Here is a 21,441-nt window from a genome sequence, read left to right as displayed (position 1 = left end):
TGAAGCGCAAATGCATTATCATCAACCCAAGGAAAAATTTCCATTTCCTAGCTATAACTCCATCCCGCTTTCTGAAAATTGTCTGAGGCTGGACCAGACTGTGGACAACCTTAGTGTAATATTTGATCCTAAGGTGAGCCTCTGTCCACATATCAGTACAATCAATTGTACCTACTTGCACATCTAACTCAATCCCTAATCAGCAGAAATTTCCTTCCACGTTTTTGTTATGTTTTAGACTTGACTATTTCATTGCATAGGCAGGAGTGAGGACTGCAGATGCGGGCATCTAGAAAATTGGAAGTCAATGGTAATTAGGGAGAAAATTCTCCACTGGTGGGAGTCATACCTGGCTCAAAGGATGATACATACTGGTCATTGAATGTCAGTCATCTCAGCGTCAGGACATCACTGCATGAGTGCCTCAGGGTTGAAACATTCCAATCAAACAGTTCAGAAATGTTATTACATATCTCTGGAACAGGTGGAGCTTGAACCTTGGCCTCCTGGCTCAGAGATATCACTGCACCACGAGAGCCTTTAATTCCTTAGGGTGGTGTGCTTGGCCCAACTATCTTCATCTGCTTCATCAATGGCCTTTCCTCCATTGCAAGGTCAGAAGTGGGGATGCTTCACAGTACTACAGTACAACTTATCACTTACTGAAGTCCATGAACAGTTGCAGCAAGATCTAGACAATATCCAGGCTTGGGCTGACAAGTGACAATTAACATTCATGTAACACAAATGCCAGGCAATGACCATCTCCAACAAGAAAGAATCAAACTATCAGCCCTTCACATTCAATGGCATCACCATCATTAAATCTAGCCCCCTCACTCAGTACCCCCATACCCTCCACCCCCCACCCCCACCCCCACCCCCACCCCCACCCCCACTTTCCATCAATAGCCTGGGGTTACCTATGGCCAGAAACTGAACTGGACTAGTCTAATAAGTACTGTGACAATAAGAACAATTCAGAGGCGAGCAATCCTGCAGCAAGTAACTTACCTGCTGAGTCCACAAAGCCTATCCACAACTACTCATCAATTGCCTGATTGTGTTCAGCTCCAACAACAATCAAGTAGCTTGATGCCATTCAGGACAAACCTGACCACTTTATTGGTACCTCATCCACAAATATCCAGTCATTACACCACCACTGTGTAGCAGCAGTGCGCATTCTCTATAAGATGCACTGCAGAAATTCACCAAAACTTCTTAAACAGCACAGACAGACTTCCAAACCTATGACTACCACATGGAACACCATTAACTGCAAAATCCCCTCCAAGCCATTCACTATCCTGACTTGGAATGATATCATCATTCCTTCACTATTGCTGGTCAAAATCCTAGAACTCCCTCCCTAAAAGCGTAGTGGGTCTACCTACACCAACTGTACTGCAGCGGTTCAAGAAGGCAGTTCATCAGCACCTTCTCAAAGGCAACTATGAATGTGTGATAAATGCTAGTTGAGCAATACTAACATCACATGAATAAATAAATCATCCTGTTCACCTATTATACTTGTACTCACTAACTTACATGGGGACCCGATTAATCAATACCTTAATATTAATATTCTCATTATTTTGCAACTGATCCTTCATTATATATGTAATGTCTTCCAGCCCCTCAACACTCCAAGGCATCAGTATTGATTTAATATTGGACTCTTGAGAATCACTGATTTTAATTGCTACCCCATTTTTGCAATACAGCTGTCCAGGACCTAAGCTCTGGAATTTACACTTTCATGAACATCTTAATGTTTTGGAGGTGATGTTTTGATATGAGATGATTATTGTTTTAAATGTGAGGTAATTAAAATGGTGGACTTCAGTTGTCAGAACAATGAAAGAAATGGCAGCTCAGGAGATTAGTTTTGTACAGGCAGACCTGCGTTAAAAATGAATTTTGTTCTGGAGGCTGTTCACAACTCAGAACACAGTGCTGGACAACGTAAAGCTGCTGTTCATAAGTACAGGAAATGCTCTTTAGAATTTAGAATTACACCACCCGATAGGATTGCGTTTGTAAGTACGAGTGTTCGGAAATCGGGGACCACCTCTATGTATAACAGAGACAGAATGAGAGAAAGGGAGCTGTGAAACAGCAGGTGAATTTACCTAGCTGAAGAAATTGTAAATAAGGGATTATTGGTTTGAAGGTCAGCTTAAAGAGAGCCTAGTACAGGGAGCTGTTATGGCTCTGTGTTATTGCCCCTATCTCGCAACAAAAAGGTAAGAGTGCAAATCCCACCACAGGTGTGTATTAACATCCCTAAACAGATTAAGGAGAAAATATATATCCGAGAGTAGTCTATGTTATCATTGAGATGAGTAGAACTTCAGAAGCCACTCTCACTTCAGTTTAGTGGGGGAGGCTTCTATTTGTAGTTTTAAGTCAGCTAAAGTAATTTACAGTAGGTTAGACTTGTGCTGTAATCAATGTAAAATACAAGTTTCATCATGTGGAAATCAGGTGATACTTTATCTCAGTTTGAATTTTAAAAGGAACCAAAGCTGGAAGATTGCCAGTTTGAAGGTCATGGGAGAATTGACTGGACATCCAACAGTCTCCTACACCAAAAGAAAGTAACCAGCAGATTAACTTCAAAGAATTGAAGAAAAACTGGAATGGGGGCAAAATAACCTCATGATTAGTGAAGGATAAATAAAAGGTTTACTTCTGAGAAGGCTGGAGCTGAAGAGTTATCTACAGTAGATGTTGGCATGCTATGGGTATCCCCACAGAAATACATAACTTTTAGATTATTTGTCTTCTAACAGAATTCTTGGGCACATGGGGAGTAAACCAGAGTACTTAACATTTATAATTATAAATCACATTGTGTATAGTACTTACTTTGTTTTTTTTACACAATGATGTTTGTTTTGTTAAAAACATCAAAACATTGTGGTGTAGATTTGTTGGTTAAAAGAAGATATTTAGATTGTTTTTTAAAAGTTAACAAGTCCTAATTTAATCATAACAGCTCTGCAAACTGCTCCATCCCTATTTGTCACTCTCTTACTTTAAGGCACTTCTTAACTCTTTCAGTTCCTCCTAAAGTTGACACAGTGGACAGTGGTACTGGTGTGGGTTTCCGCTGGGTACTCCAGTTTCTTCCCATAGTCCACAGATTTGCAGATTATGTGGATTGGCTATGCTAAACTGCCCCGTAGTGTCTGGGGATGTGCAGGCTAAGTGGATTAGCCATGGGAAATGCAGAGTTACAGGGTCAGAGTGAGGGACTGAGGTTCTGGTGAAATGGTCTTCAGTGGGTTGGTGCAGACGTGATGGACCAAATGGCCTCTTTCCACACTGTAATATTCTATGAGTCTACAGTCTTCCCTGAATATACCTGCTGACTTTGGCCTGTAGTAAAATTGGTCTCATTTTGTTGTCATCTCTTATCTCTCAACCAGCATGAGCACTTCCTCTGCAATCGCATTTGGGAAAAAGAGCCTGATACATTTCAATCCTGATACATAGTAAAATGTTTCACAAGCAAGCAAGGTGAACCAATAATATCAAAACATTCAGTGTTGCCTTTGAGTGTTTTCAATCATTCATTAAAGTTGAAGGACTGTGCCCTTGGTATATCATTAACTTTCTTCAGGATAAAGAATGAATACTCATAATTTTGATCTTGGGTATGATAGCAGTGCCAGTTTACAACTCAGTGATAGCATATGGTGATTTATCTCCTGACAATGTCAGATGGTTTGCACTAAAGCTTATTTATTGCAGCTACCCCCCATACCTGTCTTATTCTTGTTCATCCATGAGGCTAATGCTGATTGGTATCAAACAGATTGATGTTACTGTCGGCAATACCAACAATTTAAAGCCAACGTACCACCATGGTACTGACTAGTGATACTATAAACTATAATCAGTTAAGAGCTTCTGTTTTCAAGAATCCAAAGTTCATGTCTTTGCAATATTTTTGAAGCAGATCTGAAGGTCTACTTGTATACTGTCCATTATCAGCATGTTCTTCTTGTGCCTCTAAAGCAGTGATCATCATGGACAGAACTCATTTTGAACAACGTAAAAGACAAGAAGTGCTGGAGAAACTCAGCAGATTTGGCAACATCTGCTGAGACCAAAACAAAGTTAATATTTTGTGTATCAAACAAATCTATCCGGAACAATCCTGAAGATGTGTCATACTGATCTCAAAACGTAATCTCTGGTTTTCTCTTCACAGATGCTGCCAGACCTGCTGACTTTCTCCAGCAGTTTCTGTTTATTTTTAAGTTTCAGATCTTTAACATCTTCAGTAATTTGCTTTGATTACATTCTGTTTGAAAATTGCTGTATGATATGAAGAATATATAGGAACAGCTTTTCAGCCTGATCGTGTTGTTTATCCTTGAACTTTGCTGGGAAGTTTCAGATCTGACAATGCTTCACCTCAAGGTGATATAGCACATGCCACAATGTTGAATTCTTCATACACTGTAATTTTTTTTAACATTAGATGCTTGAACACCCATTGCAAAATTCTTCAAAGAACAATTTGCAACAGCTAAATTGGATATTCTGTTATGGAAGCTGTTTTGAGGCAAATCATATCTGTCATTTAATTACTTGGTCACCCCTTTATACAAAATGAAGTAGTCTCTCTTACATTTTCCTGCCATATCACTATAGCCTGCCATTCGTAAACCCAACGGAAGCATCCTGAATCTTTCTCTTCACGTTTCTATTAATGTCATACGCTGAGAAGACACTGAACAACAATGCTTCTGAGCATTCAATACAATTCACGAGTGGTTTCAGAGCATTGTTGAGAAACAGAAAGTAAAGCTTGCCAATTTAATTGGCAACCACCTCATTCCCAAGCATCTCCAGGTCATTTTGGGGCACTCTTTCCTTCCTTAGCTCTGAATGTAGCTTGATGCACATTTCTAACATTTGGTACAATAAGGGGAAACACAAAAGTGGGATTATTCTTGAGTGAGATTCAGATTGTACTTGGGAATTTCACAGAAGGAAAAAGCAATAAAACTGATGAATGAGACATACCAGTTCAACTGATCTTGTGTATTCAAAATGGAGTTTCAGTATTCTAATTTCCAAGTATTATAATTTATTTATACATAAGTACATAAGAACAAGAAGCAGGACTATGCAATTTAGCATTTCAAACTGGCTCTGCTGTTTATTACAGTCATGGCTGATCTGATCTCGGCCTCCACTCCACTTCCCTGACCACTCTCCACAACCCTTCAACTAGTTACTAACTAAAAATCTGTCTATGTTCTCCTTAAACTTGTTCAGTGTCCCACTGTCCATCACATGCTGGGGTAGGGAATTCCACAGAACTTTGGGAGAAGTCATTCCTTCTCATGTCTGTTTTAAATCTGCCATCCCTCCACCTAAAACTATGACCGCTTGTTATAGAGCTTAAAACTATGACCTCTCATTAACTTGTTTTTCCCTCTGTATTATTCCACATGGCAAATTGTGCTTAAGAGTCAGACTCTGACATAGAAATTTCAAATTTCAAGTTAGTTAAGTAGCCAAGTTAAATAAGGAGCTGTCAAGCAGTGGCAGTTACCTATCAATCAGCTGAAAGTAGTTGCTTTCAGAAAGTGTTAATTACTCTAGCATTGAGCTAATTAGTGAGTCAGAGGCATCAGAGACTCAATATAAACAGACAGGTTATTAATCTGCCTGGTGTAAAGGGGCGCATCTGAGTGAGACAAGTGTAATCTGAGTGTATCTGAATTTAATTCAGATTATAATTTCTGGTGCTGAGGGGGAGCTTCTTTTACAACCTTTCTTCATCCTCCATTATATCTCAAAGATTCAAATTACTGACCACAAATGGAGGATAAACTAGAAACAATGATGTGACATTGAAGAACTAGACACTGGGTCTTTGAGTGCATTTCAAAGGAAATCAAAGACTGATGCAATATTAGAAAAATAACTTTTGTTTTGTCTTCTTCTGTCCTTGTAAACTGGAAAATTTCAGTTGGGGTAAATACAATATTAGTTAAAATTATAATAACATAAGCACAAACAGGATTAAAGGCATTAATTAAACTTTAATTAATTGGTTAGTTTGCAGATGTAGGACAGGTGATGTGTTGCAGATATGGTATGTGGGAGCTACTTGTGGGCGGCACGGTGGCACAGTGGTTAGCACTGTTGCCTCACAGTGCCAGAGACACGGGTTCAATTCCCGCCTCAGGTGACTGACTGTGTGGAGTTTGCACGTTCTCCCCGTGTCTGCGTGGGTTTCCTCCGGGTGCTCCGGTTTCCTCCCATAATCCAAAGATGTGCAGGTCAGGTGAATTGGCCATACTAAATTGCCCATAGTGTTAAGTAAGGGGTAAATGTAGGGGTATGGGTGTGTTGCGCTTCGGCGGGTCAGTGTGGACTTGTTGGGCCGAAGGGCCTGTTTCCACACTGTAATCTAATCTAATCTAATCTAATCTACTTGATGCCACTTTAATGCACAGCATCCCGAGCTTCAGTAAGTGTCTGCAGCTTGAGAAATTCTGACTCAGTGTTTCTGAGTTGGAGGCTGAGCTTCAGATGCTGTAATGCATGGTCATGTTGCTCCAGAAGGCAATCACAAACATAACAATAGGGTCACCCAATTTGGTCCATGGTCAGAGACAGGAAGGTGTGATAGCATATAACTATGAGAATTGAGAATTTAGAAGTGAAAGAGCCTCATCTCTTGCAATTGTACAACAGGTTTGAACTTCTCAAAGGTTATGGAAGTGCAGAATCTGCAGGTGGACAAGTGAAATGACCATGGGTCCATGGGACAAGGAGTTGTTTATGTTGAGAATGTAAATAGAAATGCAGTGGTAGGGAACAGCATAGTCAGGGAGACTGGATGTAGGTGAAGTATAACGAGCTTGCAGAGATGTTTCTGTATGATTTGGACCCATTCACTGCATGGAAAAATACATGGCAAGTAACATAGAATGTGGATAAATGTGAGGCTATCCACTTTGGTAGCAAAAACAGGAAGGCAGATTATTTTCTGAATGGTGATAGATTGGGAAAAAGGAAGGTGCACTTTCAAAAATGTCATTTATTGCATCTGTTGATCCCAATGCAATCTCCTTTACATAGGGGAGACTGGATGTCTTCTCTCAGAGCGCCTCAGGGAACATCTCCAGGACACCCTCACTATCAATCCCACTGCCCCGTGGTTGAATATTTCAACACCCTTCCCACTCTGCTGAGGACATGCAGGTCCTGGGCCTCCTCCATCGCCACTCCCTCACCACCCGACACCTGCAGGAAGAACGCCTCATCTTCTGCCTCAGAACACTTCAACCCCAGGGCGTCAATGTGGACTTCACCAGTTTCCTCACTTCCCCTCCCCTGACCTTACCCCAGATGATGCTCAGCACCATCTTCATGACCTGTTCTCTCTGACCTATCACCTTTACCCCCACCGACATCCACCTTTTGCACTCTCAACTAACTTCTCCCCAGCCCCTCCCCTTCCCATTTATCTCTCCACCCCCAAGGGTTCCAGCCCCATTCCTGATGAAGGGATCCTGCCCGAAACATCAATTTTCCTGCTCCTTGGATGCTGTTTGACCTGCTGTGCTTTTCCAGCATCACTCTAATCTTGACTCTAATCTCCAGCATCTGCAGTCCTCACTTTTGCCTAAAAAGGAAGGTGCAATGAGATCTGGGTGTCCTTGTACACCAGTGCCTGAAAGTAAGCATGTAGATGCAGCAGGCAGTGAAAATGCAAATGATATTCAGGCCTCATCATGAGAGGATTGAATAAAGGAAGAGGGATGCCTTGCTGCAATTGTACAGAGCCACACCTGTAGTATTGTGTGCAGTTTGTCTCCTTATCTAAGGAAGGGTGTTCTGGCTATTGGAGAAAGTGCCATGAAGGTTTACCAGATTGCTGCTGGGATAGCAGGGCCAATGAGAGACTGAATTGGTTAAGACTGCAGTTTAGAAGAGTAGGCGGGGGGGGGTTCTCATAGAAACCATTAAAATCTCAAATAGGACCGGACAAGCTAAATACAAGAAGAATGTCCAGATGACAGTGGAGCCCAAAATAAGGGGTCACAGTCTATGCATGTAGGCTCAGCTATTTAGGAGTGACATGAGAAGGAATTCCTACATCCAGAGAATCTTGAGATGATGGAATTCTCTGCCACAGAAATCAGTTGAGACCAAAACATTGAGTGTTTTCAAAAAGGATTTAGAGATATTTCTTAGGGCTAAAGGCATCAAAGGAGATGAAGAGAAAGTGGGAACATGGTACTGAGTAGGACGATCAGTTATATGTTGAATGCCAGAACAGGCTCAAAGGGCCGAATGGCCTACTCCTGGTCCTACTTTTTATGTTTCTACATTTCTAAGACCAATACAGTTCTCTTTCACCACAAGCATTGGAATTGCCTGCCTGCTGCCAGCATTTAGGACATCTACTTGGAGCTAAAGAGGAACTTTCAAGGGGGTGAAAAGGTCGATTGGTCATGGTTCATGTCATTACCAATGACACAGGTAGGACAGAAGAGTGCTCACCCAAGACAGTATGGGCAGTTGAGGACTAATTTTTAAAAAAACCAGAACCTCAAAGACAATAATCTCTGGATTATGACCTGAGCCGTAAGCCAAGTGGAATGGGTAAACAAAGTTAGGGAGTTGAATGCATGGTAGAAGGATTATTGTAGGAAAATAGTTTTCAGTTCATGGGGCATTGGCACCAGTACTGAAGAAAGTGGAAGCTATACCATTAGGAATGACTTTCAGCTGAGCCATACTGTGACCAATGTTCTGATGAGATATATAACTGGGACAGTAGAAAGGGCTTTAAACTAGCGGTCACCTGAAGAGAAATAGGAAAAACAATTGGCAGGAGGGGCAAGTGGACAGGCCAGTGTGGCAATGTAGATGATGATAAATGGAACGTGGCAGAAAAGGGAACGTGGCATATAAACTTAAGAACTAGCAATTAAGGCTAGTTTTTGCAAGAATAGTTAAAAGTCAGAACTTATGAGCTGAATCTTACCAAAGCAAGTTGAAGTGTCAATTTCAGGAAGTTTATTGGAGGCTTCATCTCTGTGAGGTGTAGTCAGACATCTCATGTAAACCTCTTTTGCTCACTTCATTATGTCTGCAGCACATTCCAAAAGTACCCTATGTGTGCTCATGTGCTCATCAATGGCAAAAGAATTCATCACGATTGGCCCCTCCTGGATTCCCAGCGCCCGTATCATATTTAAACCTGAGCTGTGCACCAGAGCAAGCACTGCCAGCCAGAAATGCCCTTCATACTGTATAAGTTTGCCCTGATATCATTGAACTATAGGTACACAAATCTAATATCTACCGATCCTTAGTGTCATATTATGTTAGAACTCTGTCTAAGGGAGTATTGCACTTTGCCTAATACCAAGCATAGCAAAACATCAAATTGTTCAGTGTGGGGCTATTGCATGCTGGAAAGCCTTGAAACAGATGAAAACTTTCTTGAACAACAGCGATAGCAAAGATAAAGAAAATTTTAAAAAGTGCAAGGGCTACTTCTGTTTCGAACTCTTATGATCTTTTGTTCAGCAATCTGTAGTAGTCAACAGCAGAGAAAGCTGTGTGGTCACAATTTGCCTGAATAGATTGTATTCCTCCACTTAAACAGTCACAGAACTTTCTCTGTTCCTAAGTTCTGTTTTCAAAAATGCTGAAATGACCATTGACTTGGGAACTGATATGTTCTACATCAAAATCAAGGTTTCTAACAGCACACCTTGTTGCATTGTGCAAGATATGACCCAACTAGTTGGATGAAAAAATGATCTTTAGATTGCCCTGTGCTTTTTGGTAAACGCTGTTGCTCCTTTGGTCAATAATATATCCTGTCATCAGTTAAATAGGCAAGAGGTCTCCCTGGGCTGAAATCAAAGATATAAAATTTGGGTAATATTTCTGCTGTGATTGGTTTTGAGATTTCCTGACTATAACTGTAGGAATGTGAAAATAAATGCTTGGTACCCTTTTCAGAATTGGAGTACTTTGAACTCAGGGGAAAAAAACTTCCTTTGCAGACTTAGTTGAAGCATCATTTGTCAAGGACAAATATATTTTTTCCAAATGTTATCAGTATGTTCTTTCTGGTGCTAGAATGAACACACTTAGTATTCTTATCATAGTTCTCTTGCTTTTCAGATCCCTTACCACAGAGATGTTACTATAGATTTTTTTCTCAACTGTTAATCTGCAGTCAATGCTCCTCTAAGATTGGTGGTACCTCATGGTTAATTCAACAACATTCATTCTGTCAACAACAAGACAATTTCAGAAAGCAACATGATATACCAGCGTTTTGAGAATATTTCCCACATATGCAAAATATTTCATGCATAAGGTGTAAATTATCATGATTGCACAGCACTTGCTGAGTAGTCAGGAGTGTGCTAATAGCAATACTCCAATAACCACAGCTAATTAATTAAATCTATCAAACTCATAATGTGGCTTAGTTATTCTTGCTAAAAGCAACATCCTTCACTCTCAGGGACTGGTTCTCTAGAAATAAAATGAATATGTTCAAGATTTGGGATTACTTGGGAGCTGGGGGAGCTTCCAGCTTGACATTTGCTGAGGCATTATCATGGAGAAAGCAATCAGTCAGCACCCTTTTTTGCCTGGCATAAAAATTGTTGTGTTCATTTGCTATTCAGCGTTTTTGTATTTCTCCTGATCAGTGCAAGATGATAAGTTTCAGGAAAGTGTCTCTCACTTCAGAAATATCATTTTGATTTAAAGTTGCGATATAAATTCAAGTTGTTGTTCCTTAGTTATTTTTCCTGTTTACTGTGCCTTGTACCTATGACATTGAAAACATGCACAAGATCTAGGAAACATCTAAAACCTCATGTTCCCTGGAAATGGTAAAGTGTACTCAGGGCCCAAAAACGTATACATTTTGTAATGTGCCTATTGAACCCTCCTCTTAGACATCATGGATTATATTGATGTAAAGGTGTTTTTCTAATTTAATTTGTAATGTTATATCCCATGTCTGCACTGTGTGTAATTAGAGTGTATGCCTAGCAGTGGCCAACATGTCTGGTCTGCTGGTTGGCAGGGGACTGCCTCAAGATCCCTCCAGCAAAATAATAGTTTCACCCTTTCCTTTCACTATTTTAAAATCAAAGGCATTTCTTTAAAACTGTATTTTAAATGTTTACTTTAAATCTTTGCCAGTCAGTCCAGGATCCTTGATCTATACTCACTTCTAATCCTGGTCTCTTGAAGATTTATCTCCAGTCAACTCCTGCAGATAGCAAAAATGGATACTCTTGATGTGAGGAGTCTCCATAGCAGTTCAAATCTTCGTATTGTTGAAGACTGTGCTTAGGTCAGAAGCAAACCACTGCAGCATTCTCAAAAACTAGGATCCGGTTTTTAGGCTCCTCCCTGGATCTTATGGCATATTTGCACAAAATTGCAATGGGAATTCACCAGAAAAGCCGCTGTCTTTTAAAGGCAGTAATAGCTGAAGGGGGTAATGGTTTATCTACTGAAATCTTTGTCCAGTACTTACCAATATCAGCAATTACTCTTGGCTTTTCAAAGACTAATTGGGATGAATTTTATGGGCTGAAGCCAAAATGGAAAACAAACTCCTCCGCATCAGTAGCTCTGCGAAGCATGACAAGATCATTATCAGATTGTGACTAGAATAGGAAGTTCCTGCCTTTCACTCTACCCAGCCTACAGTCAGACTCTAGTTGGGGGTTAAAAAACATAAATGTATGTTTTAGGCAGTCAGCCATGTATCTTTGCCTCTTTCAGTAAAGTTGCTGATCATATTAATAGTCTGATCTTTATTTTGTTGCTAAAATTACATGAGACCATTCTGCCAAAACCATTGCTTGTGACAGGAAAATCCTTCAGCCTTCCCATGCATTCTTGACAAGGTTTCATTTGATGAAGACTTTCATGTTTAATGTCACATATATGATATAAAAATAAGACAAGTCTTTTCTTGGCATGAGTTGCATGCTGCAGACCACTTCCCTTGTAAATCCCCTTTGTTGGCTTTCCCATGCGTTGTTATTTGCATTCTTTGCAACCACATCCTTTGCTGATTTTCCGAGGGGCATGCTATATAATGTTCCCCAAACTCCTATAAAAAGGACATTCTATCCCTCTCTTTACATCTGGTTTGTGTAGATAGCTGCTAATTTTAGTTCTAACATGCTGGAACTTACTGTATTAAATGTGCCCCATGCCTAGTTTTCCCTATTCATTAGAGTAGCCTCTTTTGTGGCACTACCCAGCCTGTGTTTATAAGTCATTTAAAAGAATCCTGTAATGTTGCTATTGAAATACAACAGTCTTTTCAAAGAAACATTCTCTACAATCTGTAAAATAGCTCTTAACAAGCCTGTACTTAAAAGATTTCTACAACTATTTGGTTTCTTGACGTCATTGGGATTTCATTACATTTAAATGTTTATTTCAAAAATGTTTATTACTCACTGTCACAGAAGACTGTCTGGACTAAAATGCAACATTTTATGATAATCATGAAAAATCTTCTTTTTCACAGTTTCGTCTTCTGAAAATAATGTTCTTAAATTGTTTGTCTTATTAAAGTAAGTTTTTGAGCAACGTTTTCTTCTGCCCTATGAACCAAATGTCTTTCCATACCTCTGTCACAGTTCAGTAAACCCTCCAAGTGAAACTGGCCACCTGCGATAGGGTTAGGGTTAAGCATATTCAGCTATGAAAAATAATTTCATCAATTCCAATGTTCTATCTGTGGCTTGTTTGAGATTGACTAATTTTCTCACATTGTCATGAACACTTGGATTAGATTCCAGTGGAAGCAAAGACTTGGAGCCATTTAAGAGAATTTGGATGATGTGATTATAGCAGAACATGGATTTTATTTTTGGAAGGATGAGCTTAAATAGCTATCCTTGTCTGCATTTATCTTTCTCATCTGGGTTACCAGCACTGGTCAGGTATCCATTATCCGTACATCTAAAAACCAGAAAGAGCAAAAAAAAAACCAAAGAGCTTTTCGGAAGGGGAGCCAAATGGATGTGTAGTAACATTGAGTTTGGGCTCTTTGGAAAAAGCTTTGCTTGGCCTGAACGTGCCTAAAAGTGAAGATCTTTCCCAAAAGTGGAACACAGTTTGTCTACAGGTCTGTTCAGATTTGTTCAGGCCCTTTTGAAAAATGCTTTTGCTTTTGGGTCCATTCAGCTAAAACAAGGTTGATTTCCCAAAGGATCCGAACATACTGTACAGGACCCAAAAATCCAAAACATCCTTTATCGAAAAACCAGCTGGCCCCAAGATTTTAGATAAATGATTCCCAACTTGTAATGCTAGTAATCATCTAATATAGATAGTGGAATAAGAATGAATTTTGTTTGGTATTACAATGTGGCTTTGAGCACTGCTGAATGACTGCATTAATTATATTAGCTCATATAAGCTTGCAACCATCTCTAAACTTGATCAATAATGGGTTACGTTGAACACAGAGGTAGACATAGAGAAGCTAAATGATATACTGCACACATTGGAAATTGTTAGCATTTATAATGTGGAGAAACCAAGACAAATATAGTTAGTGCCAGTTACAGTCTTAACTAAAGACAGACAGACAAAGGGTATTTACCCCACCCGTTGCTTGGGTGCTAATCAGATGAAGTTCACCTGAAGTGCACACTGTCTGACTTAACCTTATCGGAACTTACTTATATTTCCTGCTTGAGATGATCTGCATAGTGTTGTGAATCAGACCAAATCCCTTTCAAATATATCAAGGAGATAGCCTACACCCCAACCTTTTCTTATTTAAAGGCAAGCATAAGGTCCTGTGTTCTAGACATAATTTGGTTGGTTACGTTACTTGGCTTTAAGCAAAGCACACTTTATTCTTACCGTAGAGTTAAAATACAAACAGAAGAAAGAGGAATTGGTATAATTCTAACTCTACTGGAAAATCTAACAGACTAATAAATTATTTAACTACTAAACAGCAACTGTTCCAATATAGTAACATCCCATTAACACACCCTGGGCAAAGGCAAAGTCAGTAAAACAGATTGTCTCACATACGATGTTTCTCCAGTCCAGGAGAAAAGAAAAGCAAGAGAAAACTCTAATCAAGAGAAAGGTATAACAGCTTCTACACCCAACTTCAAAACCCCAACAACTGCTGAAAGCTAAGCTAAAACTTTGGTTCTGTGGGAACCTGACTCCACCCATTTATGCTGCTTCTATTGTTCCAAATTTAAAAACAAAACCAAGGCCCTGCAAGCTGTTTACTTTATTGGCTTGGAACCATTAGCTTTAGACCACTTTGACACCTCTGTCTCAACTTCTTTTCATTAACAAAGGGACAAAATATACCTCTTAAAGCCATAGTATCGTCACAATAGGCCTCTAGTTCAAGCCAATTCTTCAGAAAGGTGCACCCAGAAAAAAGGGAAGAAAGGCAGTAACCCTTTAGGTCATTGGGACCTTCTGGTTATTGTCCCAAAGTCAAAGACATGTAGCCCTCAAGGCCAGAGTGTAACAAAAGCATTCCTACCTGGTAACCCCATTAAGTGGTTATTTGTCGTTTTTCCAATTTGCTCAGTAGCTAGGGGTGGTATAAACCCAAACGTCTCATGGTGTTGGCCTCACAATGGGTCACCCCTACTTCATTCCTGCATCCTTTATAATCCTATGCTGACACTGTAAGGAATAAAAGCCTATGTGTACATTTTCAGCATAAATGTGGTAAAGTTATGGCACCTAGAGTTTTCATCCTTGGGCCATGCAGCAGATGAACATTGGAAAATCTTGGTTTGTAGCATAAAGCCTTTGAGGTTCTGCAGATCATATATTTTAATTTTTATGTATTTCATTTGTGGTCTGAACTGGAGAAAGAAATGTTTTAAAAGTCAAGGATCGTTGAAGAATTGTTGCACTCTTTGTAAGCATGTTACCTGACACTCATTTTAAGTGTTGCTTACACAGCTGTGATTCCAGTCGCAGTGAACGATCTAGTTGCAGACAAGGTGGAGTTAAGGAGAGTTGGCCGGCAACAAGTAGCTGATGAGTCTATAGAGTAGTAACCAGTTATCGGAAACAAAAGCCTCCTACCTGCCAACAATGACGTGACTGGCTCTCACATAGCTAAACAGCTTGCATGTGTGATTGCTTTTCCCCAAACATTCAGAATCCTGAGAGGAAGAGGAGGAGCTGTATTTCGGTTCTGCTGTAAAAATTAGCTCAAACCTGAATGCAGCCAGTTTATTTCCCCTCGTTATTTGCTGTGAGCTCTGAATTTTAATTAATAAATCCAAGACTTCTTATAAAAAACAGTCACCTTTTGCAAACATCTTGCCCATCAAGATGGCAGCAGAGTTGCAGCACAGTGTGCAGGCTCCTGCTCAGGGCTTGTGTGCTCCGTCTGCTTCTACTTTTTTTTCACTTCTTTCTTTTTTCACCTTTTTGTCCTTAGTTTAATCTGCTTACCTTATTTAAAGTGCCAAGTTGTGCAGCGCAGAGGAAATTTTCACGGAGGAGATCAAGCCAGCGCAGGGCTGGGGGAGGGGAGGGGAGGGGGGTCCCAATGTGGCGGCCCTTGCCATCACTGGCAGACATCCCAAGCAGTGTCAAGAACAGGAGTATGTGGCCGGCAGTGAGAATGGGAGCAGGCGCCCTGAGGTGGTCAGTAGCGATAGTGGGAGCAGGTAGCTGGCAGCAAGAGAGGGAACAGACTGCCTGAGCTGGCCTGTGTGTTGAAAGCCAGACTCGACAGTCCAGTGCAGCAGTGGTGGTAGGAACAGGCTGCAAGGTGGCGAGAGCAGGCAGCCCAGCATGGGGGCGATGTCGAGCACAAAATGGAGGAGGCTGAGCCCTTGTGAGGAGTGCGAACTCAGCATGGCCAGGCACTTATGGACTGCAGTGTTGAACTGTTAACTGTTTCTTTGCTTTTCTAGTTTTTAGAAAGAGGGACTTTTTAACTTTGTTTTGTTCATTTTTCAGCTTGTACCTAAGATTCTGTATCTAAGATGATGCTGTAAGTGACAACTTGTAAATTTTTCACTGTACTCATGAGTACATGTGACAATAAACCCTTATGCAAAATTAAGATTCAAACAAGTGAAAGTATGTGGAGAAGGAAAATTGAGAAATGACAGGATTATGTCAGTAAACCTGCAGGCAGTGACCAACCTCCCCACGGTTCTCCTTGTAAAAGCACCCAAGCAATTTTTGTGCTCATCTGCATGTGTGTGAGGAGGGGGAGTTTTATTATTGGGTTAAAGTTTTAACTATTAGTGCTATACGTCAACAGATCAAAATTTATATCTGTATTTAGAATCTATTAATTTGTAATAATGAGAAATTCTTGTTTGGTACAGAAACCTGATTCATGCTCTCTGTCAACCTGGGTATACAACACAGGTAAATTGGGAACTTTTGCCTAATTTTAAAAATCTTTAGCTTTTATGGTGACTCTGGGAATAATGGGGCTTGATTTCCAGCACATTATCCCAGCGAGGCACAATGGACGCCTCTCTCAATTATCACCAGTGGAAATTCCAGTGAATCCCAAAGAAATTATGCTAAAAACTCTTTGCAGTATTTCTTTTATGGTTTCCATGAATCTTGCCCCAAAGATACTATAGATGAGTGGGAATAACCCCACAAAACAATGGTGTGGCGATGCAGGGACACATTTGGAATATTGCTGGCTCAAGTCTTGTTGTTACTGTGAATTGGATATTTTGTTCTTTACATTAGTGGGAAGAGAGCATAGCATGTGACATAAAATATATATTATATAATTGAAAGACACCATACATACCCTATCTACAGTGTCACAATAACAACCTGCCTAACCGAAAGAAGAGTGGAAGCAGTGTTTACTGGAGATGTAGTACTCCCAAGGCAAATATAAAATAACTACTCTGCAAAATATGTAGCTGTTCTATTGATTAGGAGATTTCTCCCTTTTGTTCATAAGTTTCTCATTGAATTCAGGTTGTAGCAACTCACAGCGAATAGCTGTGCAGTAGAGAAAATGCTACCAGCCATTTCACTGTCTTGGTAAACATGCCACTAAGTGCCTAAGTGACTAGGGTCAATTTTCAACTCGAATGCATATTGGGTAGCTAGTGAGTAGTGCAGCCTGTGCTGTGTTCACCCTAACTCTCCCCAAAGGAATTGATGTGGTGTTCATGTCACTTTTGTGGCTGAACCTAATTTAAATTAAATTGATATCCTGCAACACATTAAGTGGGAGGCACTTTTGACAGTCGTGAATAATGAGCAACAAATCTTTGCTTCAGCAAGAAAGTGATTTCACCCAAAGCACTCAGGTTTTCTGATGATTGACCAAGTAAGCAACAAGGAAGAAATTTCATTCCATTCTGGTGGATACTAAGACAATTTTTTTCAACAGGTAAGCAGTAGGGGTAGCAGAAAATATTAAAGCCATCAACATTTTGCCCAGGATTTGATTGCAGATTTAGGAAGAAGTAAATGAATGATCCGATCTCTATTCTCTATTCTTCTGTGGGATCCATCTTTATGATCAATTCTTCTTTCCTATTTAATTATATTATATTTTAGCTTGTATTTACTCCCCTTGTGTTTCTGTCTTCAAATCTGTTTCTTCCTCTTCTACTTTTGCTGCTTTTTCCTGTCATTATTCATTTTCTAACCTTTTCAAACCCGTTGACCAGAATACATATTAACTCATCTTTCTTCTTCCTACAGGAGAAGCTGACATCCTACAGCAGAGACAGCCAAATTATTAAGAGACCGAGCTGCTCCTCAAACACTGACAAGCAGGAGAAAAATCACAATGACTAACATTGACTATGACTAATTAACATTGGGAAAACACACTAGGCTCACATGGTAGTTGAACATCACACCATCATTTCATTTTCTACATAATATTTTCATTCATCTCGATATGTTCAGCATAATGACTTGGTGGTTGAATGTAATGCCATTTGTCTGCTACAGCTAAGTTATGTCTCTCTTCACCTTTTTCCAGGATAAACTAAAAACTCAACCGTTGCAACCACATAAACTGTGGAGTAGATCAATCACTCTTGCCCTTTGTTATAATCCCTGCAGGGAATAATATTTACATAAGCAAGATGAATGTTCGTAACTGACAGAAATTGCCAAAGGACACCATTTAATGTTTTAAGACTTTTACTGTAACAACAAACTAAAATCAACAGATATCAAAGATTACTTAATGGACAAGTAATATCAAGCGAAGGAAAGGTTAATTTAACATTAATTAACTAATTAACACAATTGAGATAAGTCTTATCATCCTTTTATTGTGCACCACCTCTCGCAGGTGTTTAGCCTCATAGTGACAAGTCCAGCATTACTCTTGGGGTTCATTTTTCACTGTCATGCTTGACCAAAACTTTCAGTTTCCATTTAAATTTGTTCACTCAGTTCGAATCCTTCCACCAGCAAAGCCTATCTTGATGACTTCTCTTTCCTCAAATCTTCAAAATTCTTGCTGTTTCTGATCCTTTCTTTTCAACTAGTAAATTAACTCTCACATGCATTCTGCGTGGTTGTTAACACAAAACCATTCTTCTCTCCTCTTCACAGCAATTTCATAGCTACTTTGTCATTCTACACATCCGAAGCTGCTTTGAAAGTCGAAGGAGACATTTTTAAGCATAACTGTCTTGGAAATTTCAACATAAAACCTTCCAAGGAGCAGAACAAAGATTTGCCCACAACACAGTGCAGATAGTAAATTGTTGATATCACAATGGAATGATTTTCTGAACATGATTGTGCTAAGTTAAAAAAATCACACAACACCAGGTTATAGTCCAACAGGTTTATTTGGAATAACTAGCTTTCAGAGCGCTGCTCTTTCATGAGGTAACTGGTGGGGCAGGATCATAAGACTCAGAATTTATAGCAAAAACTCAGTGTCATGCAAATAAAACAATATATTGAACAAACCTAGATTGCTGTTGGACTATAACCTAGTGTTGTGTGATTTTTAATTTTGTCCATCCCAGTCCAACACCTGCACCTCCACATCGTGATTGTGCTAGCATAGATACTGATGTAAAAGAAAATCCCGAAAATCTCATACCAGATGGCAACCTCAGATCCCAGCCTGATTAAGAACAGATATATGTAGGCTTTGGCAACTGATCTTTCAGATGAAGTTGGTTGAATTACTAAACTCTTGCCAGTGAGCTACCAGAACTTGTCAGAGAGCATGGGGGCATCCACCACCAACTGATATGGGGTTCTGCCATTTGCTATCAACACTCTGTAGTCTACTGTGGAATCTTAGTTGCTGAAAGAATGCTGCTTACATGCCTTTTTTCTGGGAAAAAAAAAGCACTTTTAAAGGGTGCTCATACAAAAGCAACAGGTTCTAGGCTATCTTGGCCAATCATCAGCATAGAGATGTACAGCATGGAAACAGACCCTTCGGTCCAACCCGTCCATGCTGACCGGATATCCCAACCCAATCTAGTCCCACCTGCCAGCACCCGGCCCATATCCCTCCAAACCCTTCCTATTCATATACTCATCCAAATGCCTCTTAAATGTTGCAATTGTACCAGCCTCCACCACATCCTCTGGCAGCTCATTCCATACACGTACCACCCTCTGTGTGAAAAAGTTGCCCCTTAGGTCTCTTTTATATCTTTCTCCTCTCACTCTAAACGTATGCCCTCTCGTTCTGGACTCCCCGCCCCTAGGGAAAAGACTTTGCCTATTTACCCTATCCATGCCCCTCATACTTTTGTAAACCTCTATAAGCTCACCCCTCAGCCTCCAAAGCTCCAGGGAAAACAGCCCCAGCCTGTTCAGCCTCTCCCAATAGCTCAAATCCTCCAACCCTGGCAACATCCTTGTAAATCTTTTCTGAACCCTTTCAAGTTTCACAACATCTTTCTGATAGGGAGGAGACCAGAATTGCACACAATATTCCAACAGTGGCCTAACCAATGTCCTGTACAGCCGCAACATGACCTCCCAACTCCTGTACTCAATACTCTGACCAATAAAGGAAAGCATACTAAACGCCTTCTTCACTATCCTGTCTACCTGCGACTCCACTTTCAAGGAGCTATGAACTATCACTCCAAGGTCTCTTTGTTCAGCAACACTCCCTAGGACCTTACCATTAAGTGTATAAGTCCTGCTAAGATTTGCTTTCCCAAAATGCAGCACCTCGCATTAACTGAATTAAACTCCATCCGCCACTTCTCAGCCCATTGGCTCATCTGGTCCAGATCTTGTTGTAATCTGAGGTAACCGTCTTCGCTGTCCACTCCACCTCCAATTTTGGTGTCATCTGCAAACTTACTAACTCTACCTCTTATGCTCACATCCAAATCATTTATGTAAATGACAAAAAGTAGAGGGCCCAGCACCGATCCTTGTGGCACTCCACTGGTCACAGGCCTCCAGTCTGAAAAGCATCCAATAGTTCTGTGACTGAGTCATAGCACTTTCCTGTTCAGCAGCTACTGGAGTAGTATTTTGTAGGAGCATTACAATTGGTATAATGGCAGAGAGAATAGACACTGGAAGCTCACATCAAAATGATAATTAGTTTGTAAGCATTTATATTTCAATGAAACCATATCATTTTTAAAGTTTATTCTTGAAATAACCAGTTGTTCTGCAGTCCTAATTGATGTGAATATTGTTAATACTGATCCTTAGTCAGATAAAATTTATTTAAGGGTGGAAAGATAAACAGAGATATTGGGCATTGTTATTAATGACCAAGACATTATGCAATTGGAGCTCCCCACAATGAGTTGCTATCAACAATCTCCAACAGTAGGATAAGGTTAGGATTAGGGTTAGGGTTAGGATTGGGGTTAGGGTTAGGGTTAGGGTTAGGATTGGGGTTAGGGTTAGGGTTAGGGTTGGGGTTAGGGTTAGGGTTAGGGTTAGGATTGGGGTTAGGGTTAGGATTGGGGTTAGGGTTAGGCTTAGGGTTGGGTTTAGGGTTAGGCAGGAAAAGCAGCTCCACTTGCCCAGCACCCTCCTTGCGATCTTTGCCTTCTCAATCTCTAGTTGATGATGCTCATACAATGGTGAGCCCAAGTGTTGCCTAATGCCAGATAAACACTTTGCAAGTCATAGAACCACTCACCCATCACCCCCCCTCCACATTGCGGACACTCTTTCTGACATCATAAGACTCTACTCGTATTCCTTTTTGATATTCAAGCCCAGACTCTCATTCCAATCATTGTTTAGTGGCTAAGTGGGAGGAACAATGTGAGCAGCAGGAGCCTCCGCTGTCAGCCAAGTCTTGATGGATCAGGACAGTGAGAGGGTGGAGACAGTGGAGACTCAAGGTGCGCTTGTGGTACGCGCTGCTTTTTAATTGGGCCACAAGGAAACTGAAATAAACTTATTTAA

At 40.3% G+C, this 21,441-nt stretch overlaps 1 long non-coding RNA gene across 1 annotated transcript in view; it reads right to left on the bottom strand.

Annotated features, from left to right (window-relative positions):
- Positions 1-11,556, bottom strand: part of LOC148149906 (uncharacterized) — a 39,081-nt gene extending 27,525 nt beyond the window's left edge. Inside the window, exon 1 of the long non-coding RNA XR_015757095.1 lies at positions 11,259-11,556. This is a non-coding gene — a long non-coding RNA (uncharacterized LOC148149906). The remainder of the gene's footprint in view (positions 1-11,258) is intronic.
- Between the last annotated feature and the right edge of the window lie 9,885 nt (positions 11,557-21,441).

This window comes from Chiloscyllium plagiosum, unplaced genomic scaffold (assembly GCF_037043375.1).
Source record: "Chiloscyllium plagiosum isolate Xiang-an unplaced genomic scaffold, Cpla_swu_hap1 HiC_scaffold_5, whole genome shotgun sequence".
In the NCBI taxonomy this organism is placed as follows: domain Eukaryota; kingdom Metazoa; phylum Chordata; class Chondrichthyes; order Orectolobiformes; family Hemiscylliidae; genus Chiloscyllium; species Chiloscyllium plagiosum.
Note: the sequence above shows the minus strand (reverse complement) of the source record. Positions and strands in the feature narration are given on the sequence as shown.